Source organism: Acromyrmex echinatior, chromosome 4 (assembly GCF_024713525.1).
Source record: "Acromyrmex echinatior isolate Ae372 chromosome 4, ASM2471352v2, whole genome shotgun sequence".
NCBI lineage: Eukaryota > Metazoa > Arthropoda > Insecta > Hymenoptera > Formicidae > Acromyrmex > Acromyrmex echinatior.
The window spans coordinates 10,363,402-10,377,011 of NC_141855.1; the positions used below are offsets into that span (position 1 = coordinate 10,363,402).

General features: G+C 34.5%; 1 protein-coding gene across 3 annotated transcripts in view; it reads right to left on the reverse strand.

The window, feature by feature from the left end:
• Window positions 1–13,610, reverse strand: part of siz (Brefeldin-resistant Arf-GEF family protein schizo) — a 57,004-nt gene that overhangs the window by 42,431 nt on the left and 963 nt on the right. The gene's annotated exons all lie outside the window — the stretch shown is intronic.

The window sequence follows — 13,610 nt, forward strand, 5'->3', positions numbered from 1 at the left end:
GCCTTAGTTCTGTGCGTATTGTATAAATGATACGCTCGTGTGAGTTTCTCTCTTTGCTGCAGAATAACACTGGCGTGTTATAACAATAAACCAGACGCCGACGCGTAATACGACGGCAATAGCCGGCAGAGAATCTGGTGATTTATCACACTTGTCTCTTAGTTTCATGTATCGCGCTACTATTTCGTGTCAATAGTCCTCGAGTTTGACGCATCATAAATTACAGGGTGTTTGCCGACGATAGGTGTGGTTTGTGTACGTGACGATACTTCTTGTCACAAATCATAACAATCCTTCTTTATAAAGGTACTTTATTGTGCCACGAACACTTTTTCAAAGTGATAAAAGAAACGAGCGAATCGCCCTTCAGGAATATAGATAAGTAACACAGTATTATTTCTTAGTTAATTATTTGGATAAACTTAATAAACTTTAATAGAGATAAAGAAGAAGTAGTTAACAAGATATCTACAATGATAAGACACTGAGGCTCGATTTTTCATTTCCTGGTTAACTTATGATTAGACCTGATAACAACGTAAAAGTTGTGTTTTTCTAGCTACTACTAGCTAGTTACTCTAGCTTAGGTTAATAAAAAAAAACTAATGGTTTCGTAATAGAATAATTTTCAAAGTTACTATAAAACCATCAGTGATTAATAATTAAAAACAAAAACACAATTTTTACATATTATTAGGCTCATTTTAATAAGTGGTTTTAATAAGTTAGATTAAAGATTACCAAGAAGTTCATGACTGAATTTCATTATGAATTTCTTGATGACCTTTAGGTAACCATGTATTATAAAAACGAATCTAAGTGAAGTTAAGTCTAGACCACAAATTAATCAAAAAATGATAAAACTTATTGCTTGATTAAGATTTTCACACACACATGAAGAGAAATGCACATATAAATTTTCCACGGAGAATGTTATCTCTCAAACACCTCTTAGAATTGATACACTTATCGCACATTTCGTGCGTTCGATTGATTGCATTACGAGACACTTCGTGTCCTTATAAGTGCTTATCAACCAGTCGTCTTGAAGTGCTCGCTACCGAACTCGGTTAGAATGTCCCAGATTCGCGCATCATCAATCCTGTCGCTATACTCAACCGAGCCAAAATACTTTCAATCAGTAATCGATAGCGGCAGCCCCGATGCAATATTTCGGCCAAGCAGCAAACGCTTTGATACTGCGATCCATTTAGTCCACGCCCGTGCGCGCGCGCGTATCTATGATACACCAGGGCTGTTAACCGCCCCATGTAACCGAGTCTCTATGTAGTACAAGAGAACCCACCCAGTGGATATACCCACTATGTGCTACGAAATAAGAGTAACGCGGTTAAGCTCACTGTGCTTGACCGTGATTCTCTGCACGAGGAAAAATTTAATTAATGTCGAGCGACCGTCTCGTGACAATACCCAAGACTCGCCGCAGCCAGACTCGTAGTGCACATTTTTCAAGCCCGCACCACCGATAGCTATATAAACGTGGAAAAGGAGTGGTTAGACAGAAAATAAGGAGGCCATTTATTTATGAAGAATATGTAGTTGATGCTCTTTCATATCAATTTAAATTCAAGAGCCGCATAAATACAACAGCCATGGCAATGTTCTGTATAATATATAGAGATCCTCTAATTAGGACTTGAATACGAGTTGCGTTTTGTATGCAAGATCTCTAGTTTTATCAAAAACCACCCGCGAGAGAGGACATATATTTACTATTTCTTTTTCTTTCTGTCCTGTATATTTTTTTCTTATCTCTTTCTCTCTCTCTCTCTCTCTTAGGAGTTGTTAAAATAAAATTGGTTAATCAAAAATAACTGTTTTATGTCTTGACTGATTAGAAAGTCTCTAATGCAACAATACATGGAAAGAACGATTTTGCTGAAGTATCTAAAAATTTATCATACACATTTGAAAATAATTGTGTTGGATCATCAACATAATTATGTAGAAATGCTTGAAGAAGATTTATGATAATGCTGTAAAAAGTTTTAACATGCTAATAGCAATTAATTTAAGCATCCTACATAATTATTTTTATGATTCAATAAATTATTTTCAGATCTGTATTTAGTTAAATTTTGTGATTCATTAAATTTTTTAATGACTTCAATAAAACCGTGTTCTTTCCACGTATAAATGTAATATGTAATACCCATCTTCCCGCAAGGAAGACCGTATCGGGATCTGTTATTATAAAGTCTAGTATTGTGTGAAGACGTGCGTGTGAAATTTAGTCAGAAAGGGGGACCGAAAAGCAACGAATCGTGCTCCATTTCCATATTTAAATCACCGTCCATCTCAGACACTCGACAAGACGCGTCGTAACATCGTATAGTTACATCGTGGTAGCCGAGAAATCATATAAAACGGTCCATTCCGATTGTCAGTCGCTGTTTTCCCATTCCTCTCGCAGCAATATTGCATGACGATAACTATATTGCGCTACGCTACGCTACGCCACGCACAGATTACGCAGAGAACGCGGACAGTGACGTGAAAATTCCCTACGTGTCGGAATCCCTAACATGGTTGGTTCCGCGTCTCGCGCACAATTCGCATTTTTAGTCCTTCATGCATCGATTCGCGCAGTCCGCTTCCGTTTATCGGCCATTCAGAGAGATACCCCGACACGAGTTTCGATCGGCACGCGCACGTTTTATCTGTCTGGGATGTGGGCGCGTGTCTACGACTGGCTGAAGAGCCATAAGCTTGCTCCTCGCGACTACAAAGGGCCCTAGGAGAGTTTAAAAGTAGTCACAGGGAAGCTTTAGATTTAGACTCCATTCCGTGTGGTCTATACCGGCTAACTATAGAAGCGCGTATAAGTGGAGATCATTTATGGAGTCCATAAAGAGAAAAAGAGAGAGCTCGCGGAGCTCTGATCTTTTGGAGGACATTCGATCCTATTCCTCAGGTATAAATAGCAATACCGAATACGGAAAAACTTTTGCAAAACGAGAACGAGCTTCCCTTGAACTTTCCGATTCGTTCATGCGGCACGTTTAACTCGTATGATTCTTGTTAGGCGGGTTGTTAACTTGTTATGAGCGCCACTGGACAACTTCAAGGCGACGATTTCACGTACACACACATAGCGCGTGATGCGCATCATGCATCGTTTTGCACGCACACGACGTGAGGATGCGGTAGTGACAGTAATGGCAGTGACGCTCCGTCAATACGAAACAACAGCCTTGGCCGAAATGCTGAACCTGTTTATCTGGTAATGCGATTTATACCACGCCTACCGTACTAATGCTCGTTGAGAATTGCCGATTTCTCGTTCAATCGATTTCTTTCCGTCTGACCATATTCGTAGAACTAGCTTAGTTGACTTACGATCAACTAGTTTTCTTAAAAAACCGGAGAATTACGATTTCTATATAATTATACGAATAATTACGATAATTTTATTCGTTATCGTTAAATGATTAATGCTTCTTTGGTCTCTAAAGATTCTTTGGTTATTTTATCGGGAAGTCTGGAACTAAATTAAATTTAACAGAACTGAGTAGAATTAACTCTTTTTCATAACAAATTAATTTTTTAGATGTCTATGGATGCATACAAATTTCATAGAATCGATAAGGAGCGAGATTACGACGTGATTATTGTGGAGCGTGAAAAAGTTTTTGTTAATTAAGATTAAAAGATCTCAAAGGAGAAACGACAAGCAATAAATGTTGCATTTAAAGCTTTACATATTCTGTAAATAGGAGATTTCAGACAAGTAGAGTGCAATACTTTGTCGCGTGCGGCAGTGAAGTGGGATTAAAAGTCCAAAGTCCTCCTTGCAGTGGTCCACAGGGAAATAAACTATTTTCGTCGTCGCATCGGAGAAGCGAAAGAGAGAAAACAGATGGAGAAACACGCGATTCTCTCACCAGGCGATGACAACAAAAACATCACATTCTCTTTCTATAGTTTTCCTACGCATACGCATTGCATTAATGATTAGTAGTTTTGCAATCATCGATGCTAATCGACGCCAATTAGTCGATTCCCGCAAGAGACGTCGCTAAACGTTCCGTTGGAAACTCGAAATCGAACTTTGAAACCACCATGACAGCCTTGCCCACATCCGATAAAGGTAATCAAGTGTCAATCGATGCTTAAATGTTGCTCAATGAAGACAAAAAGAAAAGTAGAGCTACTCTCGTAGAATCAGCATTGAAGGACATCGCAACGAAGAGTCGTGACTTCAGAGATACAATCATATGATTATATATAATATTAAATATCCTCAAAGTGTCCTTTCTGTTGATGCAAAATTTTTCATCTTTTCATCATCATTTTCCGTCAAAAAGGTAAAGATAAAAATAAGATAAAGTCTAAAAAAGATAAAGTCTGAAAAATACTCTTTATTGTAAATTCATATTGTTTAAACAACTCGATATGGGTGCATGCATTGACAGAAGGATCAAATAATCATGGACTGAACGTTGTTAAAACAGTTTAATTGGAATAATAATAAAATAATTAAAGAAATGAAAAGCTTAAGAAATTAAGTATTTAGAAAGTTCATAATTTGTCGCTAGGGAAGGAAGATGTTCCTTTCGGGAAAATGTACGACTGTCTTCAGGAAATATCACGAGAGTAGATATGTAAGAAAAAAAGCTTGCTACCGTTTAGTAAGGCTCGAGAGGGTTTTAGATGTCGAGAGCATCGCTTTAACATGTTCATGCCAGATGTAAGAGAGGACACAAGAGCGTTAGAACAAAATGTTTGCCGCTTCTTGGAAGCATAAATCTCTTTTCGACCGTGTATTACGTTTTTCCGAGCCGTGACCAAGTCAATTTTTTGCCGCAGATGAGGAAACGTATGACCGTTAGCATGATCACACGTCAAATATAAAAAACCGCCGAAGAGGCGTTTAATCTTTAAAGAGCATGCAGTTTTCTCGTGCACACGGAAAAATATCATTCTACTGCTAAGAAAAGTGATTACGCAGTTTACTTTTTTCCTTTTAAGTAACGATATTATCTTCAACAAAAAAAATTTTCTTGATAATAATCTTAAAATATATTTATTACGAATTTTTCAAAAACTCATTATTATAATACTTGAAACAAGAATTTATTTTCTTTCGAAGAATATCATAAAAACGACTTTTTTTATATAATAGGCAAATCGAATTTGTTTTAATTTAACAATCTTAGTTGAAGTATATTAAGCTTACTCTCTGAGATATTGAGAATATATTTTTAATAAATTTGATATTTTTAATAAACTTATAGTAGATTTGCGGATATATGAACATTTAAAATACTTGAAACAGATAATTATTACTTGCGTAATAATTTAAATAATTATCTGTTTTATGCACGGTAGTAGCATTTTTCTGTGACAAGTCCAAAATGGACAGAACGTCATCTATTTACATGAAAAAAAAAAAAAAAAAAACATTTTGTAGCTCCAGCTAGAAATATCGCTATTTTTTTAGAAAATTTCTATCATATGTGTAGAATTTATAGCAATATTCTAATAATATATGAAAATTTAGATCTCATAATCAAATATGAATCACAGTCACATTTCAATCATTTGATTGAACGATACAGAAAGACTTTCTTGAAAAATTTGATAATATGATTCAGATATAAATTCTGTCTCATTTATATTGATTAAATACAAACGATAAAAATTAGCTAAAATGAATAAACGACTATCGATATTCTGTTAAACTTATAGTGTCAAATTTAACCTGATTTAAGTCCCCACTACTTCTACTCAATGTATCGTTATTTTATACTAAACCAATGGTTAAATCTGATAATATACAATATCAATTTAACGCTATCATGTCAAATTGACACTATATAATTTTAAATTTAACTACTGTTCATTATAAAATAACGACATATTGAGTAGGAACAGTGGCAACTTAGATTAGATTAAATTTGATATTATAGATTTAACAGTGTAGACATTTATCTATTTTAGCTTTAATTGTCTTGTATCTTATATATAATTTTTGGCTATAACTGCAAGATAATTTTTTTCAGTGTGAGCAATTCTTTGGCGTAAAAAAATCGCATCTACATGAAATTAAATTAACCTTCATGAAATTAATTAATTAGTCAATTAAACAACTCGAGCTGTCACTTGATAGTATTTATAAGCTGCTCACTGTTACGTATTAATTGAAATATATTATGAAATAATCATAATTATTCATATCTTTTCATAATTATTTATATTTTTTTTCTTTCTCTTACAAAGGAACGGATAGAAACTGCATATCTTTTTATTTTACGTAATTTCAACCTTGATAAGAGTTGACGTCAAACGCGAAAGGGAGGACTCAGTTAAAGGAGGCACTCGAAGCAAACTGTTTGCACAGCTGATGAAGTTAAGAGTAAAATGCGTAAAAAGAACATAATGACGTTAGAGGAATTAATTACTTATCGCATTTTGGAGAGATCTTTTTCGCGTGCGAGAACACGCGCTCGATAACGTGAATGTCTGAAATTCGTCTAATCCCCACGACATCGCGGACGCAATAAATTTCTGGAAACAATGGATGAGTCGCGAGCGAATCTGTGTCAAATATCTCTCAACCTCCCAATTGTGACAAACTATGTTGCGGGATATATTTGGCGTGACCGGTTGACCTCGCCTCGTTGTAACGATGTAATCGAACGATCTCTTTTTACGGACGAAAATACACTATTAAATGTTGTGCGAAAGATTCTCTTCTATTTTTATACGTTTTCGGAGCATCGTTGGAAAATTTATGTTAAATTTAACACATTTCACGTATTCCAAACGTTCACTTAAATTTACGTGTCAATTTAAGATGAATACGTTAGAAAGTAACGTAAATATTATTTAAAAAAATAAACACAAGAAAGGTAATACTAACACAGTAAACAAATCGTGGAAGCATTTTTTCAGTAAAATTAACATTTATGATAAGTGAAAAAATAACACATATCTTATTTATTCATCTAATTAGAATTTACGTTTTTAAACACATTATTTTTATTTGTTTAGTTATTCATAAATTATGTTAATTGTAAGACAAAACGTTAAAGAAAAAAACTAACATAGGTTGTAAGTGTGTAATTATATTATACATATTTTATTATAAATACGTTTCGATAATTTAGATCCTCTTCAGTATAAATAAATACATAAATAAATAAACTTAATATTCACATAGATTAATAATCATAAACATCTTCGCGAATATCACAATAACAATAGACAAGAGTATAAAAGAGTTAAATGGTCAACTGTTGACTAGTTCTCACGTTTATTTGAATTATTTGTTTAATTATAAAAAATGTTGAGTATCAATTTAACGTAAACTATTTAAATAACATAATCACATTATATTAAATCAACATTCGATGTTAAAAATTTAACACAAAATTTTAATAAGAACTTGAGTGGACTGTTTCCAACACAAATACAAAATGTTTTTTACTGTGAGGTCCTCGGTGAAGTCTCAAACAGCACCGACGTCGTTAAAGAAAGAATAAGATCGGCCATGTCGTTCGCGTCACGTGTGTTTGTTCAATTAGCATTTTGCAAGAGAGCGAGGAGGTAGTTTCCACGCACATCCCGATACTACAAAACATTACAATTGGGCGTGCGCGCGGACGCGAGATAAAGAGCTCACACAAGACACGGGAGAAGTTTCCGAAGTTCGGGACGGACCGGTTCTGCAACCCAGATGTATTAAATCACAAGCTTAGTAAAGTTAGACGGTTTCAAAGCGAGATCCCCAGCAGGTCAATAGGATGCTTCAAGGTCACTGCTTTGGGGACTCTTCTTGCTGCCGCGATTATTGAGCGTTTTAGATTTTGCGGCCTGTGATTTTTTTCCTCATTTAAAGTCGCGCAAACCAATCTCGTCAGCGAAAAAACACGACGCGAAATATTACTGTGATCACTCTAAAAATATGAAACGGTCGTTAACAAATATTATCCTAAAAAGTCTTGTAGCGTTAATTGAAATTCTAGAAGATTTATGCCCATTTCTACCAATGTAGTTTAATTTTAATCTTGATTCAATTAACTCTTCATCTCTTTATAGTTCTAAGAATTCAAGAGATGAAGAGTAAGTTGAAGAGCACATTGAATGAAATTAAAATTAATCTACATAGAAACGAGTCTCAAAGTACCAGAAAGGTATAAATTAGATACCTATAATTAACCCTTTAATCATACTGTAATTTTTAGAACGCATTCAGAAAGATAGAGTCAGATTCGACCCAATGTTTTGTGACACAATATGACCTGGATTTTCATATTTTGGTTAATTTGAGATTTAGACTTAATCTCATTTAACTTGATAATTGTGTTTTTTTATCTATAACACCCCCAAAAAAATCTAATTATAAAGTAAAATTTCCGGTAATCTCATATTTTAAGCGAAAACTTTTACAGTAAAAAGTATTCCTCTTTTAATACAGTAGACTATTCATTAAAAATGTATTGGATATTATTCTAACAATTTTCCTCTTGTATTAAGAGGAATATATTTATTTAAAGCAAAGTGCCCTCTTACAAGTAAATTTATATTAGAAACAGCAAGATTTGTTGACTACAGATACAACCCATAAATGATCGTAAACTTTAATGATTAATATTTCAGGCTCGCAGAATGACGCTTTCTTTTGCCAGATTCCTTCGTTTTATGCAAAATCAAATCACATCAAATAAATATAATTTTATTGATTGTTGAAATGACAGGGGCTAAATTGAATTATAATTATCTTTTTTTCTTGTTAAACCCTTATTTTTACGCGAAAAATCAATAAAATTAGGCTTCTCGACGTGTTTTTTCATAAAACGAAGGAATCTATAGAAAAAAACAGAAAAAAACGTCACTCTACCCCGAATTTGAGATATTAAACCTACGACTATTCAGGTTAAAAAATCTGTTACAGCTTGGTGCTGACCAGTATCGTGCTGCTACCGAGGACAATTGCTTCTCGACAGGAAGAACGGCAACAAGGATGGGATAGAGGGGAAAGAAAACACTAGACACAAACACAAACAGCACAGTCAAAGCCGACCACACTTACACTCAAAAATAAAACATGCAGATCGCAGCGAGACGAAACACGTCCGCCACGACCGAACGATCTCTCGAGACTGAGGACAATTGCTTTGTTATTATCATTTTCTTAACTAAATTAATAAATATCAGCGTATTATTTCATTTCTATAAAATCTCCTCATTAATAATATTAAATTGTAAACAGAAGCATGAAATTAAAAATGGTTAGTAGTAGGAGGAGGTATAACGTTGGCAATGATTCGATCACAAGCATGCAATTAGTTGTAAGTGTATTAGACTACCATTCTAGGAATCGTAAGTTCAAATCTTACCGGCGATGTGATGCGTTTTCAATAATTAATTGTAGTTAATAAAACAGAAGATATAGGTATGCGAACAGATAAATATAAATTGAACTGGTAAAATAAAAAGTAATAAAAACAAAAACAAAATTATTTGTGTTAGTCACAAATTGTTTGTCAACAAAATGAATAATATATTTTTATTTATTTCTGCAAAATCATTCTTTCCGTAGGAATCTGGCTAGTAAATCCGATTAAATTCCTACAAATTTTCCTAACCGGTATCCTTTTTAAAAGTGAGACGTTTCTCAATCGAATTGTAACGAGATATTCTAATCAGATTTTAATAATAACTGGGGAAAACCGATCGGATTTTTATTTAAATTTAAGGCGAAATTACTTTAATTTAATTGTGAGAATATTATGCTTAAAATATTTTCCGCTTAATTTCAAAGGATTCTTCTTAAGATCGTATATAAGAATATTATCTAAGATTTAGCGAATATGAAAATTATTTTTGAAGGGGGGGGGGGGGAATAATCACTAAACTGATAGTTTTTGTAGTGGTAATTTTAAAAGTCACTGCAAAATCATCAGTGATTAATCATAGCTAAAAAAATTCAATTTTTACATTAAATCTACACAGGATGGCTTTATTGTATCTAAAAATTTAATTAGATATACCTATATCTGAAAATAACTTCATCGAGTCATCAAAATAATCAAGTAAGACACTCAAACTGATTGCTAGAATATAAAAAATTTTGCAGCATTGCTGATCATGCTTAAGATTTTTACGTAATTATTTTGATAGTCTAAGAAAATTATTTTAGATCTGTAGCTAAATTGTTAAATATTTCAACAAAATCGTCCTTTCCGTGTAACCAGAAATTAACTACACTAAATAAAAATAGCTTAAATTTAAATAAATATTTATTTAAATACTGCTAACTAAACATTTACTTACGATAAATAAATATTTACTTAATAAAAAGAAATAATTATTAAATCAAATTAATTTTTTGCACCAAATAAATATTTATGGAATAAATAAAAATTTATTGATATTTTTTTCTCAATGTAGAAGATGAAAAAACTCCAAGCAGATTACACAGTAAATCATTATATTCTTGCTGTTTGTCAATATTAACAAAGATTAAATGATTCATGTTACACTGTCATGTGTATCTCTCGCTGGAAAACATTCAAATAAATATGTAATACAATACATCAAGAGCATCAGCTATTTGGAAGGATTATGTTTCTAAAACATAATAAACAGTCGAATCGACGAGCGCATCAAAAGAGAAAGATTACGTATCCGTCGCGGAAGAAAAAAATCGACAGGGAAGCGCGCGGAAAAATGACGAAGTGCCCGATATACAATTACCAATTATTGTTATTATAGTGTACACCGAACAACACAACTCACATTTCTATCCCTCCTAGAGGTCTATCTTGTGAGAACGTCTTACGCGTTATGCGTGCACTCTTTTCCAGATGGACGATACGTGCTTGCTTTACCCGGTCGTTGTATCTACTATAACTCCCTATACACATGTACTCTCACGACAATGCATTAGGGGAGTACACGCTTATGAATGCAACATACGCATTCGAGTTGTCCTTATTAAGACGTGACGCGGTCTTGCAACGCGGTCTGTTTCCTTCTGACGAATGTCTACTTGTCTACTTGTAACACTTTTAATTAAGCGCGGTGTATCCGCAGAGAGGGACAAACGTATCGCACGATTGTCAACAACAGAATAGAATTTCTATATATTGATTTTATTATACTCGAGAGCATATATGGAGCGGTGTGATATTAAATTAATTGAAATATTTGCGATAAATGAATAACACGGTGCATTTTATGTTGGAAATAATTCTTTCGTAGGACCGAGACGGTTAAGAAAATACGGCTTGAGTACGACTGTATTCACCTGGCTGGTGGTATTAATTAGTGTATTAATTAAACGTCTCGCTCCGGCTCTACTGGTTCCCGTACCGTCGTTCGACAAATTTCTGTCTCTCCATCGTTGGCGTTTTACAAAGTGGGAAAGGGAACGGGATTTAAACAGGCAGCCGAATAATCATATTCCGTGACATTTTGTGTCCGCGTTTGAATGACTGCGTATCACATTAACGACTAGACGATTGGCGCAGCCCCAGTATCTGTAATTTGATGACTCAGACAACACAATGCCAGGTGTATTCTGCCCCTCTCTCTGTCGTATATTATCAATTTATCTAAGCACGCGTTTGCACATTGATAGTGGCGAACAAGCGCGGATCCTCTCTTTTACATTCGCTTTAATAACTCACGTCATTGTCATCGTTTCATACGCGCGACAGCGTGAACATTCCCTGGGAAACCGTTGACGTAAACGTCAAAGAAACGAAACGCGCAGTTCAATGTTACGACGAATCCATCGCGTCAAAGATATTTTCATAATGTGATATAAGCGAATAGAGCGATGTCTAAAAAGCGTTTCGTTGCGTAGAGGCTTAATACTTTAGATCGATTTTTTTTTTCTTAACAATACAACCTTGGCCGTAAGTATAAAGCACTCTCAATTTATTGCATTTTCTTGGAAAAGGTGGTAATAACAGCTAAAGAAGAATTAATAAAATATTAAACTGATAATCATTACGTTACCTACAATTCCGAGAGTTTTAGATGCAGCTGTACTTTTGCCATTGTAAAATATTAAAATATAAAAATCGTTAAAATATCAAACGAAATATTAAAGCTATTATAAAAATAAATATTATTTCTTAATAAAATTGTTATTTATTTTTCGTTAAATGCAGGAACGTTTATGTCAATTTGTGAGAGTGTTTTATTTATAACCAAGGCTGTATGATATACCAGAGATATTTGTAATCAGACGATTAAAATACGTTAAATATGGAAACGAGAGAAACTAAACTCGAGGAGAGCAAATAGATGTTAAAATTATACTCTTTAGTTTCAAATGAATGTTGACTTAATGAAATACTATTTCAAGTCTTACGAAGATGCACAATATTAAAAACTGACATTGTACGATAAGCCATCGTTATAGTAATAATCTTCTTTCACTCTTCCGATAAAAAAAAAACATCATAAAATTGATGAAAAGAAACGTCATTCGAATACATGTGATGCATCAAGCGCATTAATCTTGCGTATTAAAAAGCTCGCAACAGATATTTGCAACATTAATTTTATTCGACAGAAATAAAATTCAATCTGAAGAACATATATTCTGGTTATTCAAAAAAAAAACTCATGGAAAGATATATATATATATATACACAGATTTTTCCATGAATTCTCTTTTTTTTGCTAGAATAATCAGAGAGAGAAATACGTAAAAGTTATGTTTCGGCCGTTTTAACTCTTTCAGTTCGTCTACACTCGGCTACTTGTTGAACCAGGGGGAAAAGACCGATCACCAAGAGAGAAGCTTGCGACGCATGTATGGCAACGTCGGTTCGATATAGGCGATCGTAATAGGCGGAAACAACGATGTCGCGATACAAAGGGTTAATCCAACGAGAAACCATCGGTATCTCTCGTTCCGTGCGTATGCCCGCGAATTGTACGCTTTGCATTTCGCGATATCCATCAGACGCGACGGGAAAATTTGCTCGAGAATGTATCCCCGCGATCGCACGCTCGCCGTTGCAATATCAATCCCACGATGATTGACATCTGATGGCTTTTTCAGAAGGGCGAGAGGATGGCGGAGTGTAGAAGGGACAAGGCGACGTGATTCGCCCACGAGTCGCACGAGTGAGGGTGAACCACCCTCGGTATAACTCGATTCACGCTGAATTTTTCTACGGTGGATCGCGTCGAAAACTGGGAAATAAACGACGTCGCGAAACGTTGCCGGGATAGATCGGATCCCGGAAAGTTACGGGGTGGAAAAAAAACAATGCGGCTTAAATGCGCGGGAAAAAAGGTGGATACGCCCTTTTTCGGTTTCCGCACTTCGCCCACTTCCTCGTTTCCCGTCGCGAAGGCGCAAATAAACGAGAGAGATGTAAAATACTGTACTATATATATATATATATAAAATTTCTTTCTGTACCTCCCATTATTTCATTTGAAGGGATAAGAACATAGATTTTTTTGTGGCACTTAGCTACTCGCTATACGCTTTTATCTCGTTTTGAACACGAAGAATGTAAAAGAATGTGAGTGGGAAGGACAGATCTTTCTCGTGAGTTCTTTGTACCTCCCACATATTTTTGTCCTTTTCTTCTCGTCTTATCCCAAAACCG